This window comes from Pieris napi, chromosome 1 (genome assembly GCF_905475465.1).
Source record: "Pieris napi chromosome 1, ilPieNapi1.2, whole genome shotgun sequence".
NCBI lineage: Eukaryota > Metazoa > Arthropoda > Insecta > Lepidoptera > Pieridae > Pieris > Pieris napi.
In genome coordinates this window covers 11,795,796-11,812,660 of record NC_062234.1, presented here as the reverse complement: position 1 = coordinate 11,812,660, position 16,865 = coordinate 11,795,796, and positions in this window count along the sequence as shown.

Here is a 16,865-nt window from a genome sequence, read left to right as displayed (position 1 = left end):
TAAATAGCCTGCGTCATGAGCACACCTCACATACATACCCTCACTTTCAAACCATCACACAACACAGCCGAATTAGTTAAATGTATTGAATAATTTTAACTGATTATTTCCTTTTGTATTTATACATTTGTTTGAACCTTTTTGTAAATATTATGTATTATATCTTTGGAGATATCTTTAGTATAATCGATTTTTTTACAATTGAAGTTGTAGGAAATAAATACATAAATAAATCATATTGAAATAACAACAGCTAAATTAGAGCTCGTCGTTAGTTGACGTCATAATTATTGGTTTCGTAATTGTGAGAGTGCTTATTCCAGCCAATTGAGTCAATCTTAAATTGGCATCGGTGTTACAGAGTAGCTTTGCTGTTCGCAGCTTGTATTTTTTGAGCTGCCAAGTACTCAAAGACTTTACTGTATATAAAATAAAATAAAAAAAAAATAAAATATGTTTATTATGGAACGTAAGATACATGTATCACTTATTCCACGTCATTAAATTTGAAGGCATCCCTACTCATCGGCAAAGAAGACAGAGGGTGTAGGCCGAGAGAAAAAGCCGGCGTAAAAAACTCTCGGTACTCTTTTAAAACAGCAAATCATCAAACAACACTTATTTATAACAAATATCGCAAATTAATTAGAAGTAGCCTGTCTAGCACTAGTCCCAGGCCCTTTTATCAATTAGATAATCGTTGACTTTATAGTAAGCCTTTTTACACAGCTTTTCTTTAATACATTTCTTAAATTTATTGAAAGGCAGTGATAAAAGAGCTTCTGGGATTTTATTAAAGAAGAGTATCCCTTTCCCCAAAAAAGAATTACTAACTTTAGATAGTCTAGTACGGGGAAATTGCAGCCTGCGTTTGTTCCGTGTATTAACATTGTGCGTATGTTCTATTCTAGTAAACTTATCACTATTTTTGTATACATACATAATATTTTCATAAATATATTGCGAGGGAAAGGTAAGTATATTAATTTCCATGAATTTATCTCTAAGAGATTCCCTACATTTTAAATTATAGATTGCACGAATAGCCCTCTTCTGCAGGATGAAAATAGTTTCGACATCAGCAGCATGACCCCATAATAATAAGCCATAAGTCATTAAGCTATGAAAGTAACTAAAATAAACAAGTCTAGCTGTATCGACATCAGTTAGAGAGCGAATTTTTTTAACCGCGTAGGCTGCAGAACTAAGTCTCTTCGCCAATCCGTTAATATGAGGGGACCACTGAAGTTTTGAATCCATGGTGATTCCGAGAAATACAGTTGTATCAGATTCAATTCCTCACCGTTTATAATTGGTCTAGTATCCATAATCCTTGAATTTTTTGCACAAAATTTAATGCATTTTGTCTTTTTTGCATTAAGTAGAAGGTTATTCATACTAAACCAATGGACAATCGAAGACAGAGCATTGTTCACATCGTCCAAATTTGTTATTTGTCGTTTGATTTTAAAAATCAAGGACGTGTCATCAGCAAACAAAACTATCTGATGTTTTCTCTCTACCATGAAAGGTAGATCATTTATATAAACAAGAAAGAGGAAAGGGCCAAGAATTGAGCCCTGTGGTACCCCCATATCTACTGCCGACCCAGAGGACCTCTTACCATTCACTTCAACCTTCTGAGTTCTTCCGTGTAAATAGGAAGTCAGAAGATTCAGTGCGGTATTCTTGATGCCATAATGGCGGAGTTTCCCGATTAAGGTCTCGTGTTGGACACAATCAAATGCTTTGGATAAGTCGCAGAAAACACCTAAAGCGTCATGCGACTCCTCCCAAGCCTTAATTATATATCTATATAACTCAACACCGGCATCGGCTGTCGAGCGACCCTTGGTAAAACCGAACTGATTATTATGTAATAATTTGTTTACGTTAAAATGACTTACCAGTTGATTTAATATAATTTTTTCAAATATTTTACTACAAGTAGGTAGTACGGAAATCGGTCTAAAGTTACTGGGGTCGGACATACTACCTGCTTTAAATAATGGAATGACTTTACTATGTTTCATTAGATCGGGAAACTCGCCACTTTTAATACAATTGTTGAAAATTATAGCTAGATGGGGAGCAATTACATCAATTATGCTACTAATTATTTTTACAGAAATACCCCAAAGATCGGTAGTGTTCTTAATATCTATGGTTCTAAATATCCTCACTATATCGTCGGCACCAATGGGTCGGAATGTAAAACTGACCTTGCACTCGTTTACATTATCTTTGAGCAGCGATTCAGCGAGGGCGGGAGATGATTGAAGAGACTTTGTAGTCGAAATTGGAATGTCAGAAAAGTACTTATCAAAAACAATCGCTATCTCTTCGTTAGATTTGATTATAGTGTTATCGACACATAGTTCGATGTCTTGATTGCGATCCCTGACTCTTCCAGTTTCACTATCAATTATCTTCCAAGTCATTTTAGTTTTATTGCTACTATTTTTAATCTTGTTTTTAATATTTAAGGACTTGGCCGCGTAACAAACTTTCTTAAATAATTTCGAATAATTTCGAACATAAAGAATAAATTCTTCATTATGATTGTATGACTTTTCAGCGTAAAGGTCATACAACCGTTGTCTACTTTTATAAATTCCCGCTGTCGCCCAATCACTAAACGATTTACACTGCGAATGAGAGACTTTCTTTGGGGTAAAGATGGTGTTGAACTCTTTATTAATACAATCACTTAGATTGTTGTATTGTATATCAACGGTAGTACCTACCGGTAATAAAGGTAGGTGTTTACCTATATTATGTCTAAATCTCACCATTCGCTTTTTATTTACTGGAACAAACACACTGCTCTTATTTACTTGTTTCACCACTTTACATTTTAGCGCCACTAACTGTCCACAATGATCTGAGCTAAGATCAGTTGTAATTGAGGTTTGCATTGCCTCTGCATCTGTAAATACATTATCTATACATGTAGCAGTGGAGTTTGTAATTCTAGTGGGCTCAAGAAACAAGTTAACAAGATTGTAAGATTTTAATAACAGATTGAATTTTTTACTAATGGAGGTATTTTCTAATAAATTTATATTGAAGTCACCACATACAATAATATACTTATTGTTCTTAAAACTAACTTTACACAAAATTTCCTCCAACTTTGCTTCAAAAAAATCGTAAGATGCACTTGGTGGTCTATAAACACTTAAAATAATGCAATTCTCAATCTCTATACAGGCTACCTCCAAAGAGTGTTCTACAGACAGACACACGATGTCATTACGCTCTTTATACTTTAAATTTTTATTAACAATAATCAAAGAGCCCCCATGAATCGCCGACAATCTGCAAAACGAACTTGCAACTTGGTGCTGATCAAAGTTAAAGATGATTTGGCATTCTCTAAGCCAATGTTCGGTAATGCATAGGACATCAATTTTTCTTGATTTTAAAAACAACTCCAATTCTAATTCTTTGCCCAACATACCTTGCATGTTTTGATGCATCAAGTTTAAACAGTTGTTGTTAGTAATATTACATGTTTGTGTTGAGCTGAGTTGTACTAAATTATTGCTAGAGTTTGCCTCTATTGTCACACTATCTAATTTAAATGATTAATACTTAATGAAGTGCTACTGCAAGTATCACTACATTCTCTTAAGCTAAGCTGCTCAATAGAAGCAGTTGTCTCAAAAGCTAGCTGCTCAATAGAAGCAGTTGTCTGAAAAGCTAAATGTTTAGCTTTAGTTGTAAATAAAAAGTAAGATAGCATAGTAGCTATCTGTTGTAAATAATAATTAGGTAGGCGGAACCTATCCTTTGTCAATACATAAAACTGTATTTAACTGCGCTTAATATTATGCATTCATTTTTTATTTATTTATTAATATTATGAACGCTTTAGAACCACAATAATGAAAGATTTTTTGGCTACCTTCTTACTAGATAGCAAATATTATTTAATACTATGTATCTACTCCGTAAGTAATTCATAATATTAATAATTTATTTATTTAATCAGATAATCATTAGTCCATATGGTTATTATGTTGTAAGTTGCAATATTGTCCTTGTCCAGGAGTGTCCGCGGTAGTCTCAGCCACGTCATAATCTTTGTTCTATGATAGGTAAACCTTGCTCTGCCTAGTGTTATTCTAAAAATGGTCGGCAGTGACGAGGTGTACAATGCAGTGGTATGCTCTCCCAGCTACGGCCCAAGCCGAGGTCCGAATCTCGCAGGAGACGCCCTTGCGCTAGTCGTGGAAAAGCGCCCATTCCGGCCAAGGTTTGCTCGCCAAAACAGCCCGAGCTGAGCTGTAAAGGCAAACATGTAGATTCCATTAAAAAAAAGTGGTATCCGTCTGTGAGCAAGTGCTATGCTATGCTACAGAAGGAGACAGCAGAAAGAGAGGAAGCGCTCTAGGAATTCTATGGTTAGAAGACGCGGAATAAATAGGAGAAGATATGCCCATCTCCTACCTTCTATATAGGGTTGCATCGGAGGTTTTAAACGTAACACACCGTTGAGGCCCCGGTAGAATTTAAGAGCTACCCTAGAGCCTCCGAAACGCGGCTTTGTAGGAACTAAACGAGGTGGTTTTATTGCGTATTGCTTACCCAGTCTCTGAATAGTAGAGATTCTGGTGTGTGGTACCCACATACTTTTGTAGGTAGGAGATGCGCAAATTGATTGCCACCTCGGGTAACAAAAAAAGAGTAGCTGTCAGGGTAGTAGTAGAGTAGTTTTCAATAATAAAAAATAATTATTAAATTAACTTCACTTCACACGTCAATACCACACACATTGTTTTTACTATGCCCACATGCATAGCCTCGATAAAAATGTAATATTATCACCGTTTCCGTATGAAAAATCAATTACGTTAGACAATATCCTTAAATCCTTTCCTTTCGCGTATAACTGAACATCGCGTAAAATGCAAATACATCGATAAATGCATTGATTTAGCACTCACTAAATCAGGTAAAATGTTTGGAAATCCACAATACGTTGTTTACGTAATACCGTAGTGCTCACGTTAACGCTACGATGTACAGTTATTGTAGTAAAGGCTCTATATATAAAATAGCCTTACATCGATATTCATAAGATCAGAGATTTTATTTGACAGAATTGTGTTAGGTGAGTATAATGTATACCTTGCTATAATGGTGGAGCATAACTCTCAGTATTATGAGTAGAGATAGCAAATTGATCTGCTTTTTACTGACCTATAAGGCCGTGTAGCACAAATTCAAATTCAAAATCAGTTATTCATTTAGGTAACACTATGTACATATATGAACGTCAATAAAGAAATACATATTAAATGTTAATTGCTACTAATTTTACATTTACTGCCAGATCTCAAATCAAGGGCGTAGAACGGACACGGAGAACTGGCAATAAACTCTCCGCCACTCTTTTAAATCGCGAAATTTTGTGTATTACAAAATGTTTGTAAAGAGCTGCATCCATTACACCATGTTCCACATGACATCTTAAGTAATGAATAATAATAAAATAAATTAAAAACAAATACTTGTCCTCTATCAGCAGGAGGCATGGTGAAATAGGAGCACGCTCTCGTGGGAACAACACGCAAATACATAGTCGAAATACAATATGTAATAGTCACATTGCTACCTTATAAGATTAAGCGATTTCAGTACCTTTATTTAAAAATATATTTAAGTATTAAACTAAATATAAGCTCAACCTTTTTAGGCAATTCGTTTAGGATCTCTGCCATTAAGTTGTGGAATACGCTACTCGACGCCATATAATTGGCTCCATCTCTGACCTCTTTTAAAAGTCTTCTACGTAAACACTTCTTAACCTTCTTGACTTTTGTAATTCATGTATTTTCTTACTTTTGACTTTTGTAATTCTTGTATTGCATTGTAATTCATGAACCGTCAGATTAGCTTTTAGGTTTTTTGTATATTTTTTTATTTTATTTTACAATAAGTTTGGTAATTTTATAATTATCAATATTATTGTAATTTTATCTTTGTAGATTTAGTTATTGAAAAAAAGAAATATTATTATTTTTGTAGTTTTTTCCGTACTAGGGTTGCCTGGAAGAGATCGCTTGTTAGCGGTAATGCCGTCCGTTACATTCCTACTAATTTATGTTATTTGTTTTTATTTTAATGTAACGAAGTTTTAATAATTAAAATAAATAAACAAAAACTACTTAATATAAATTACATGATCTAAGTAAAAACAAAAGCAGTATCAACCCTATACACGAACCATTTCTCACTGAAATGCAATCGTTTTTAATAAAATATGTGTTTACCCGTCCTCAAATAGAAGCAACCCAGTTATTTTGTAATAACTTCTTATAATAATGATCTTAGTGGAATTTAATATTTGATGAATATTTATTTATTAAAGCATATTATTTGTTCATTTTGTCTCACATTTAATAAATGTAACGCTACCTTATGCCTCAGTATTTTGTATCTGTTTTTTTGATAATTTTTCTCTACACACATCTATGAGGCCGTATACCTTCTGTAAATAAGTCGTTTAAAGTTCTTAGTTTCCTCACGATGTTATCATTTATCGTTTAAGCGGGATTCGAAGGCATTACCTCAGGATTGAGAATCGCACTAGCCACTAGCCTAACGCTGCTCGACCTCGGAAATCAGGCTTTACAACTTTATTATGTATCCGTTAGTAAAAGCTTTGTTTGTGATAAAAAATTTAACCTACAAAAAAACAATCAAATATACAGAATTCACAATTTTCTCAACCTACATAGTGATTATAAAAATAATAAAATAAAATACCTGCTTAGTCCTTACCTATATATAATTAATATTTTGTTATAAGCTTTTGCTTACGTCATCATATCACGCAAATTGATTTCAACAGTTCTATTAACAAAATTACGAGTATTATAAAGAGGTTTTAGTGCTTACGAAAATAATTATTTGTGTACAATATTTAATTAAATTATATTGGACATACCTAGTAACGATGATTGTTTGCAGCTTTTGCACATATTTTGTAAACAAAACTTAGCGATTAAAAACAGTGACGGAGAATATATTGCCACAGCAAATTTATTTATTTATTTCCTATTTTTACACTAATTTATTCTAATACAATAGAAAACTTATTAATATACAAATTAAACTAAAAACATAATATAAACAAAACAAGAAATCATAAAACCTAAACTTTCTTATAAATAATGCAATTCTTGTGAATTCAGCCAGTGTGCAACTAAATATATCCGTCTCACATGCATAATATTTAATTATTGTATCCTACCATACCCAAGACAAACAAAGCTGGAAACATAATTGGGTAAAATGGGTAGGTACACTCCATACAATCTCATGTATCTCGAAAATTTATTTTGAATACACTCCACTAAGAAAAAAATTTTTCTTGTGGGGCCCGTGGAGTTACATTCCATTCCAAATATAAGTTTAGAAGTATTTACGGATGTTCATAAGTAAATGCTTAATGCTTAATGCTACCTATGCGAATAATTTATATTTTGATTACCTTTGTAAGATCTTAGTCGATATACTGAAAATTGCATATACGAATAAGTGTATAAGATTAGTATTTCACTATAAAACTCACTGAATTCAGCAACTAATCAAAACAGCTTAACAGGATTCATTAATTGTCAGTAGTGGCTCAATTGTTTTGTTTATTTTTAGATGTAGCCTGCGTCCCGCTTACAGGAATTTAATTTCGACTAACTGCATTCTGATACACTGGGCAGTGGAACTCAAACTTGCAAGTTAAAACTTTATTAAACATAGGTTGTGCCTCAAATGTACTTCACACACACTACACACATATCAAACCTATTTTCGATAGGTCAACGTAAGCTATGATAGTTTTGGGAAAGAATTTCTCCAACGTTAGTAATAGCTTAACCTTATCTGAAATTTTTTGTCGTAATATAATTGATGTGTTTATGTGTCAAATTTGTGAAGTCATATCTTAATGTATATAAATTATGTGCCACGTTGTTTGTCCGCTATGGACTCCTTAACTACCGAACCGATATCAATCAAATTTGCACACATATATAGCACATAGGATAGCATACATCTCAATTTATACCCACAATATGATGTTATTGCAAAAGATTTGTTTATTATTTACTACCTTTCTAACAGATGGCGCTGTGTTGAAAGTACCAACGTTTCACATAAGCTACAATTAAATGGCATAACCACCAAAAAAGCATGGTGGTCCCCATGACTGGTGTTCTCCTACCGTTTCCCTTGAATAGTTTACTTCTATGTTATATAACAAAAACCTTAGCCACAGCAATGCTTGGCCTGTCAGCTAGTTTCTTATATATTTAAAGCATACATGTTCTTTTAGGACTTATAAATACATTAAATTTTATACCCTACAATTTGATATACAACAGCTTTTTTATCTCCCTAAAATATTTATAATCATGAATTTAAAAAGTTAGGGAAACACAGCTAAATTCTAATGAGATTTCATTCGGAATTGCGAAGGTCATTTTGTTTGTTAAAATTACTCTTTGACAGTCGCTGATTTTACACGCAAAAAGTTTAATTCAGTTTCGAAGCGTAGTAGTTTATATTTCGGTGTCTGTTCTGTGAAGGGCCCTCCATGACTTGAAACTTGAAACATATTGAAATATCGAGCTAGTTTTTGTTATAGCGAAGCTAAGTGGTCGTGAATTTTTTAATACATTCAAGTTGCTTTTTGATCGTATTGTGGAGTAAGCAATACAGCTTTGGATTTTATGAGGTCGGCAAAGTGGAGCTTCAAAAAGCTTTTATTTGGGCTTATTACGAATTATTAAAATGCATTTTTAATTTTAGAATGGTAATTTTAACGACCATTCGGTATATATAGAATCGAATACTCCGCTTTGAAGACTGGAGTGTGTATAGTAAATATGCAGTATAATATAGTATAGTAAACTATGAATAATTCTGTCATGTATTTCGGGTGTCGTGTTTTTATTTGTAGCGAATATAAAAGCAATGGTAAATAAATGTAACTTTATAAATTAACAAATATTACATGTATTATTAATAATATAATATTACTAATGTATAGAACTTAGTTATTTTTGTAATCATGAGTCACGCAAACAAAGTTGTTTACCATAGCGATAAAGTTATAAGGAAATATTTTTTTATTAAGCAACATTTTAAATTATTAGAAACATACTGACTGACTAAATTAACCAGTTAAGTCTAGAATTAGCGCAGAATATTTATCACCTACTTGCCTATAAACCCAAAGGTATAGGAAATCGATTCCTGCGGCCAACAGCTGAAGCCTAACTGGGGTTTTTATATGTAAATGACACGCGCAGTATAATAAGCACATAATAGAGTAATATGATAGCTCTTACAACCAAATATTAATTGTCTCTTACAAGAGTAAGAAACCCCCTATTTGGCCGATATTTTTGCCGTTAGAATGCTTCAGTATCTTCTAGCTTTTATAAAAAAATATATATTTTTAAAAAAAGTACCTGCGTACAAAGTACACATGTCAGAAGTGAAACTTCTTTGTAAATTGAGTAATCAAGCTGCCCAAATCCCATAATTTATTTTTGCCAGTCTTTCTATATTAATGAATGATACTAAGGCTAATTAAAAACCAGAACTAAAATTAGTTGTTCTGTATATAGAAATACCGACATAACAATTACCAAATAATATAACAAATTCATTATTATCATAATTTCTAACTTATGTCCACATTTTCTAAACTGGCCAACTGGGTCTTCTGGTTATTAATATGTATTAAAAACACCTTTTACCCTAAAGAAGTATCACTTCAAAAATCCGGACAGGCCGCTAATAATGCAGTATTGTTTAATTAAAACAATAAAAGACCCTGAAAATATTACGCTATAATGACTCCATTTGATGTGAGTAAAGTTAACCATTACAGCGTACTGCGTAGATGTGTCTCGTTGCTGATTATTAGATAATTTGATATAATCTAGTGCAATAGGTGTTGGAGGTCACTGAACCGTCAACTATTACTGCAATTGTTTAACTGCGCAACTGTGTGATTTATCACTTGTATGTATCGTATAATCCTAGAAACTAAAGCTATAATATCTAGTCCTAGACAATTCTCAATGTATGTATATATTTGGGTTTGAAATGTCGGTTTATACTCATTCCTGAGATCGTAGGTTCGGACCCCGGCTATGCAAGGATAGACTTTGTACTTGCGCATTTAACTCGCCCGTACGATGAAGATAAACACCGCTAGGTAACCTCCTTGGACCTAAAAAATCGTGAGTGTGACAGGCACAGACTTCCTTATTAGAAAAAAAATATCACGAAACAGATACAAAGTTCTGAGGCCAAGACCTAAGGTAATAACATGCAAATAGTATACTAGTTCAATACAGAGTTGATTGCTTTTAAACTAAAATATAACAAATAACGAAACTTTGTTCGTATTAAACTATTTACTTTTTGGTATGAAGGTTGATAAGAATCGATTGTGGCAATATATAGGACTGAACACACACTAATACTGTTGAACAAACAGATATAATTGGCTCCACGTTGTAAATTATATTGACTTAATGTAAATTGTATTAGCTTAGTTAATATGATATGTTACGTCTTTGTCAATAAAATTAAAACGAGTTAACTTCGATGTCACTGCCCTATTAACAAAAAAAGTTGGCACTTAGAAAAAAAATAAAGTTTTCCTCCAACTCTATGGACTTTATGAATTTGTCTATCCAGTTAGGCTTAAGAAAAGGCCCAATGATAATGATAAACGTTTGTCCGGTATTTCGCTAATTTTCGCCCCGAAAAATGTTTTCAATATAGCAATATTATACCTAGTTTTATTTACTTCTAGTGTGATTAACTTTTTAATATATAGAGCCTCTTTTTATTATTTATTTATTATTATTTAACCTACTATTACTTCTATGTATACTAAGGACGTCGGCAAGTAAGTAAATATATACTTCACAATTCTATTAATATTAATGTAAGTACATAGTGAAGTTTATTCCGAAAGTAAAGAGTGTCCAAGGACAAAGTTAGTGTAGGTAATCGAGTAGGTGTAGGAAGTCACCGTCTGTGGGGCTGTCTAGACTGAGTCTCGTCTGTTCAAGCCTTTTGTGGGAAAAATAGATTTACACTGTATCTACGACCCGCCTACGCCGTAGCTATGTGTAAACAGTTTAGAAAATCTAGGCTAAATTTGCTTTATTGAAATTGTGTAACCGTGCTTTAATTTAAAGCGAATATTTACGTAATAAAACTTCATAAAGTTACAAATATTACATTTACTAAGGTAAATGATAGAACGAGAAAGAACGCTATTTTTCTAATCATGAGTCGCTAACAAATTTGTTTGCGTAAACAATTGCGATGAAGTTATAATTAAATATTTATTTATTATTATTTGTTTATTAACACTTCGTTGCATATACATTAATATAGTACAATTGACATAATTAAATAAAAAGGAGACGCTTTCGAGCGATCTCTTCCAGGCAACCACCCCAGGCAACAAATATATTATTTTATATAGCAACATTTTAAATAATAAGAAAAATACTGGCTAAACTAATTAACTCTAGAATTAAAGGCACAGAAAATTTATCACCTACTTGCCTTTATAAGAAGCCTTGAAGCCTAACTAGGTTTTTTTATAATAAGTGACACTCGCAGTAAAATAAGTAGATATTTAAGGAATCTGATAGCTCTTACAACCAAATATAAATTGTCTCTTACAAGAGTAAAAATGTATGAAAATATAATAATAAAATGTCCATTATCAAATGCAAAAATACCTTTCTCCGGATATCAAATATTTGTTGAAAATTATCGCAAATTCCAAGAATCATAAAAAGTAGTTCACAGTGATTTGTCCGTCAAACACAATGCAACCGTTATGATGCAGGATGAGACATAATTGCAAATCAACGGTACCACATTGACATACTTCATGGACGAATTGCAGTGCATTGCCCTGCTACCTGCAGACTAACTTATTAGTGTATCTAATTTTTTCGTTCTTCAACATTAATCAAACTCGATTTATACGATAATACGAGATATTATAACTACTTAAAGTCTGTAACTGTTTTTATTTAAATATGTTTTCGTCTTTTTTGGTCAAATTGGTCTATTTTTTAATGTAATATGAGGCTTACCTGATGTTAAGTGATACCGCCAACCATGGACACTCACATTGCTAGAAGGCTTGCAAGTGCGTTGCCGGCCTTAGGTACGTTTGGTGCGAGGGCCTCATAGCCGGTCTTATTAAGGATCCGGTAGGTGAGGGGTATCGGGTTCGATTCCTGGTTGGAGCACAGGTTTATTTCTATTAATTTAAATTTGTTATCTGTCTATCTGTAGGATGTAACAGTATATCCTAGCCGAGGATGGTAGTTGTCAGTGGTTGGCAACATTCCTTTCAGTAGCTGAAAGGTTAAGGCTGGAATCCTAATCCAATGTGCATGAGTGGGTTCGAATCCCATCCTCGCCGGGAACTTTTTGAGCTGCCCCGGCGCGGGGTTCTCTATATTGATTTCCCAACAAAAGAAACTTAAATTTTGTGCGCTGTGTAAAAATTTTGACTGTTTCCTTGTTACCCATCAGTCATTCTTTGAACTATTGTATCTGGTATATTTTTTATTATTATGGAGGTTATAAGTACACATTATAGGTTTTTATGTCTTGCAATGGATTCTTCTTAAACCTGTAACCCTAGTAAAGCTTTTAAAGGACTTTACTTTGGACACAATAATTTTGGTTTTCAAATTTTATGAAGTCATATTAAAATCTATGAATATACTAATGAAACGAAGCTGACAATGAAATCAAAGATTATAAGAACATTATTTAGTTAGCCACTCTAAATCAATAATTGTAGCAACTGAATAAATAGTTAATTTATTTAGATAAACGTGACGAAATGATAGGTATTATGCAATGTTTCATAATGAGTGGATTTTTCCTCATTTATTTTGGTAGGATGAAATTTGCAGCTCATAATTCCTTAAAAACGTATTACAATCAATGCCCATGAAGTAAGTGGGTAACATTGTCCATATATAACACTAGGCCAAGGAAATAAAGATAAGATCCGAGTTGGCACTATCCCTAACAACGTGAGGAAAAGTGCCAATAATTCAGTATAATGATCTACCCTTAATGTTTACAAGGTTTAAATGGTGATATTTGTAAAGAATCGCCGGTGGAATCCAACCCGTTGCGCTAATGCGACGAGTTGGTAGCGTTTTGGCAAACTTTCAACTGTCACACGCATACATGTTAGTCCTGTCATCCACGAAAATACATAATATTCCCGATGTAAGTCAAACTATATATTTTACCCGTAATTAGTTGGTTCTCGTGTTAGAAAATAAAAAACCTTAGCAAAGTCTATTATTTGACACTTATAAGTGTTATATTTTCTTCATTTTATAAATTACAAGCAAATTTATAAATAGTAACGTTAAAAATATATAAATAGAAGTATATTTTGTGTAAAAGCGATTTCTTAAATATTTCTTCTAGCAAATTTGTATTCATACTACAAATGTTCTATATTCGTAATTCTTTAAATAGGTACACTCATATTATTTAATCAATATGAAATTTTGCGTAAGCTACGTCGTAGCGTTTCCGATAAGTTTCTCTGCCTTTGTATTTTAATTCTAATGATAAATCAATTAAATAACCTGATCGGAGACTAACGTATGCAGCTATAGACGAATTTGTTTAAACACTTTTGCTAAAGTATTTGAACAGCATGGGTTTGATGAGGTTCAAGTTTCTATTCAGTTTTAGTTATTGTTATTTTTTGTTTTATTTTTATTTTGTGGTTGCTTGTTTAATTTGTTCCTTTGCTAGCTTGCTTATGTTCTAATATAATTTATGTGCATGCGTAAAATTTGAGATGTCATATTTTCTTGTATAATTTTATGCAAACACGTTGTTTTAGAACTAACAAATAAATAAGCAAACACATAACTTTTAAAAGCAGAAACAAGTGAATATTATACATTAAATGTAAAAAGTAATCTTTACATATTAAACTGCAGTTTAGAGAAATGCAGCCATAGTTATAGAGTATTTTACACGCTTCTTGGTGAGATTTCGTCCTTATCGACTAGGTTCCAAGCCTATGCACTATATTGACATAGACTAGACGAACTATAAACTACTAAAGTATATCTTTCGATGGAAACAGTCATACAATGCGTCACAGAGGAATCCGTACTGGGAGCGTGTGATATTAATCTCTTTCGCATTTCCACTCCCCAGGGTTATTGCCTGCTCTCTCGTTTAATGGCTGAAATTGCGCGAATACACCTCTATTCATTTTAAGGGACAGAGAATATTACGTACGTTATTTTCAAAATATACAAAATCCTATCCTATCCTGTTTTGAATTTGTTAATCTTTGTCGAAAACGTTTGTGTATGACTTCGTGGAGTTGTAATGTAACGTAAAACATAGTAGACTAACAGCGTAATTCTCAGTGAATAGATAGTTAACATAGTATTTATATTTTTATAAGCAGGGGCAAACGGGCTCCTAATAAGACTAATACCGCCGCCCGTGGACACTCTCAATGCCAGAGGGCTAGAGAGTGCGTTGCCGGCCTTTTAAGAATTGCTACCCTCTTTAAGGACCCTAATTCGAATTGTTTCGGAAATACTTTGTAGGCAGCTGGTTCCACATAGTAATGGTGCGCGGCAAAAACTATCTTAAAAACACTCAGTTGTGGAACGAAAGACGTCAAGGTGATACTGTTGGAATTTCGTATTCTGCCTCGACGTCCGATGATGAAACTCAGCTGCAGGTATTAATCCGAAGAACTCTATTTAAATATAATTAAAGCACATTAGAACCTTTAAAATACTTTTTTATTGCCCATTTTTTCTTTTTTGGATGATTCGTACGTTTATGATTAATACTACAATAGATAATTAAAAAGATGACTTATTCGGCTATCACTGTTTTAACATTTGTTATAAATGTATCTTGTTCCTCAATATCTGTGATGAAAGCGCTTTCTCAGTGTTGACAACTACATCACAGGAGACCGGAGATCTGGCAGCTACCTCGGACAAAGAATTAGTCTAGCTATTTAAAGGGGGAACGATGCCAGTATCTTCGGAACCTTGCCCAAAGGGACTCCTTTTAATAATGTATTTTAGTTATTTATATGTTAAGGTTGGTTATTTATTTATTAATAATTATTTTTGTTATAAAGTAAATTTATGATTTTGTGAAAGTAACATAATATAATTTAATAAGTGTTAACAAAGAAAGTCAGTAAAGTTTACGACGAAGACAAAAATTAAATTAATTTTAATTATAATGAAAATAACATTATTACGATCAACAAAACCATAGATTGAAAATTTTAATAACAAATTTGGAAAGGTATATTTTTATTATACAAGAGAATTGCAAATCATATCCACGCGGTATGGATAACTAATTATTATAACAACTATGTAATAGATAGGTTTCTAGATTGTATAATGGTAATCTTCAGGTTTTAAATGTTAGAAGTCTTTCATAAAACATGCAAACGGGCTGAAGGCTTACCTGATGTTAAATATCACCGCCGCCCGTAATCACTTTTTTACTTATCTATACCAAACGTTTCTTTTAAAGCACATTTTTTTGTAGATAATGAACAGCAAGATCAATATATTCTAGTTCCAATGTACAGAGATAATCATAACATAGATTAGTCATGATATGTAAATAAAAAAAAAATACTTTTACATTTGTGCAAACCAATGCGAACATTTATGAGTTTAAAAAAAAGAAAACATTTTTCCATTTTTTCACCTGCTTTGATTTTTAGATTAAAATATCGTCTCCTGCGCATCCCTGAAGCCGTGAGACGGGTCAGCCACCCTATGTTAATAAAACTTGTCTGTTTGTACGTCTGTCTCGAGGTCATTTCACTTGCAGCAATTTACGTCGTTACGATAATAAGTTGAAATCATTTTTCAGAGATCCCTTCGTTCTAATGATTTAGGAAAAAGCCATCCGTGTCATTAAACAAAACGTTTATAAAGGTAAAATATATTTAAAAATAGACAATAGGTACAGAATCCTGCAAACATCTTGAACAAATGTCCTTGCCTGCGCCGAGGCGATTTTTAGGTATCACTATGAGGGGGGGGGGGCGGTGTCGATCGCGTGATTGGTAAATCAGTTGACGTTTGGTTCCCAGATACGAAAAACTATCCCCCACTCCCTTGTTTAATGCTCAAGAAGTTTGCCGATAATACTTAATTATTTTTCGATTTAAATAAATTAATTACCACAACTGCTCGGAAATACGCTATAGCATTTATTATGAGGCAGAACGTGTAAGCGAAAGCGGGTTACAAATTTTGCAAATTCACTTTAAAGCTTAAAAAAATACGACGAACGTTTAGTTCGTCGTATTTTTTGCCTCGTACCAAAAAAAAAACAAGTGCGCTGTGATGCTGGCTGCTTACCTTTGAATTATTCCTCTTGATGTACAACAAATTAAAATTCGAAAACGATTCCGAAGTCTCACGTGCATTGTAGTGATTGAAATGTTATATATTATGCAGTGACAGATGAAATCATGAATTGTTAGCACAATTTATACCAAATATCTTCGTAATAGTAAATTTAAGGTTTTTTGAGAACTGTTTCTCCAATCTAAAGGAAGGATCCTCGACCAGTCTAAGCAGAGACTGGCTGGCCTGAAGGCCCCAATGGCTAAGGTCGTAGTTGTATATATTCTTAGCAGAATAACTTCGAGAGGGCTTCAGAAAGTGACGTCACCTTAGTGATTTGTAGTCACCGATTGAAGGTGTCGCTACAGGTTGATTACAGTTTCAGAACACGGACTT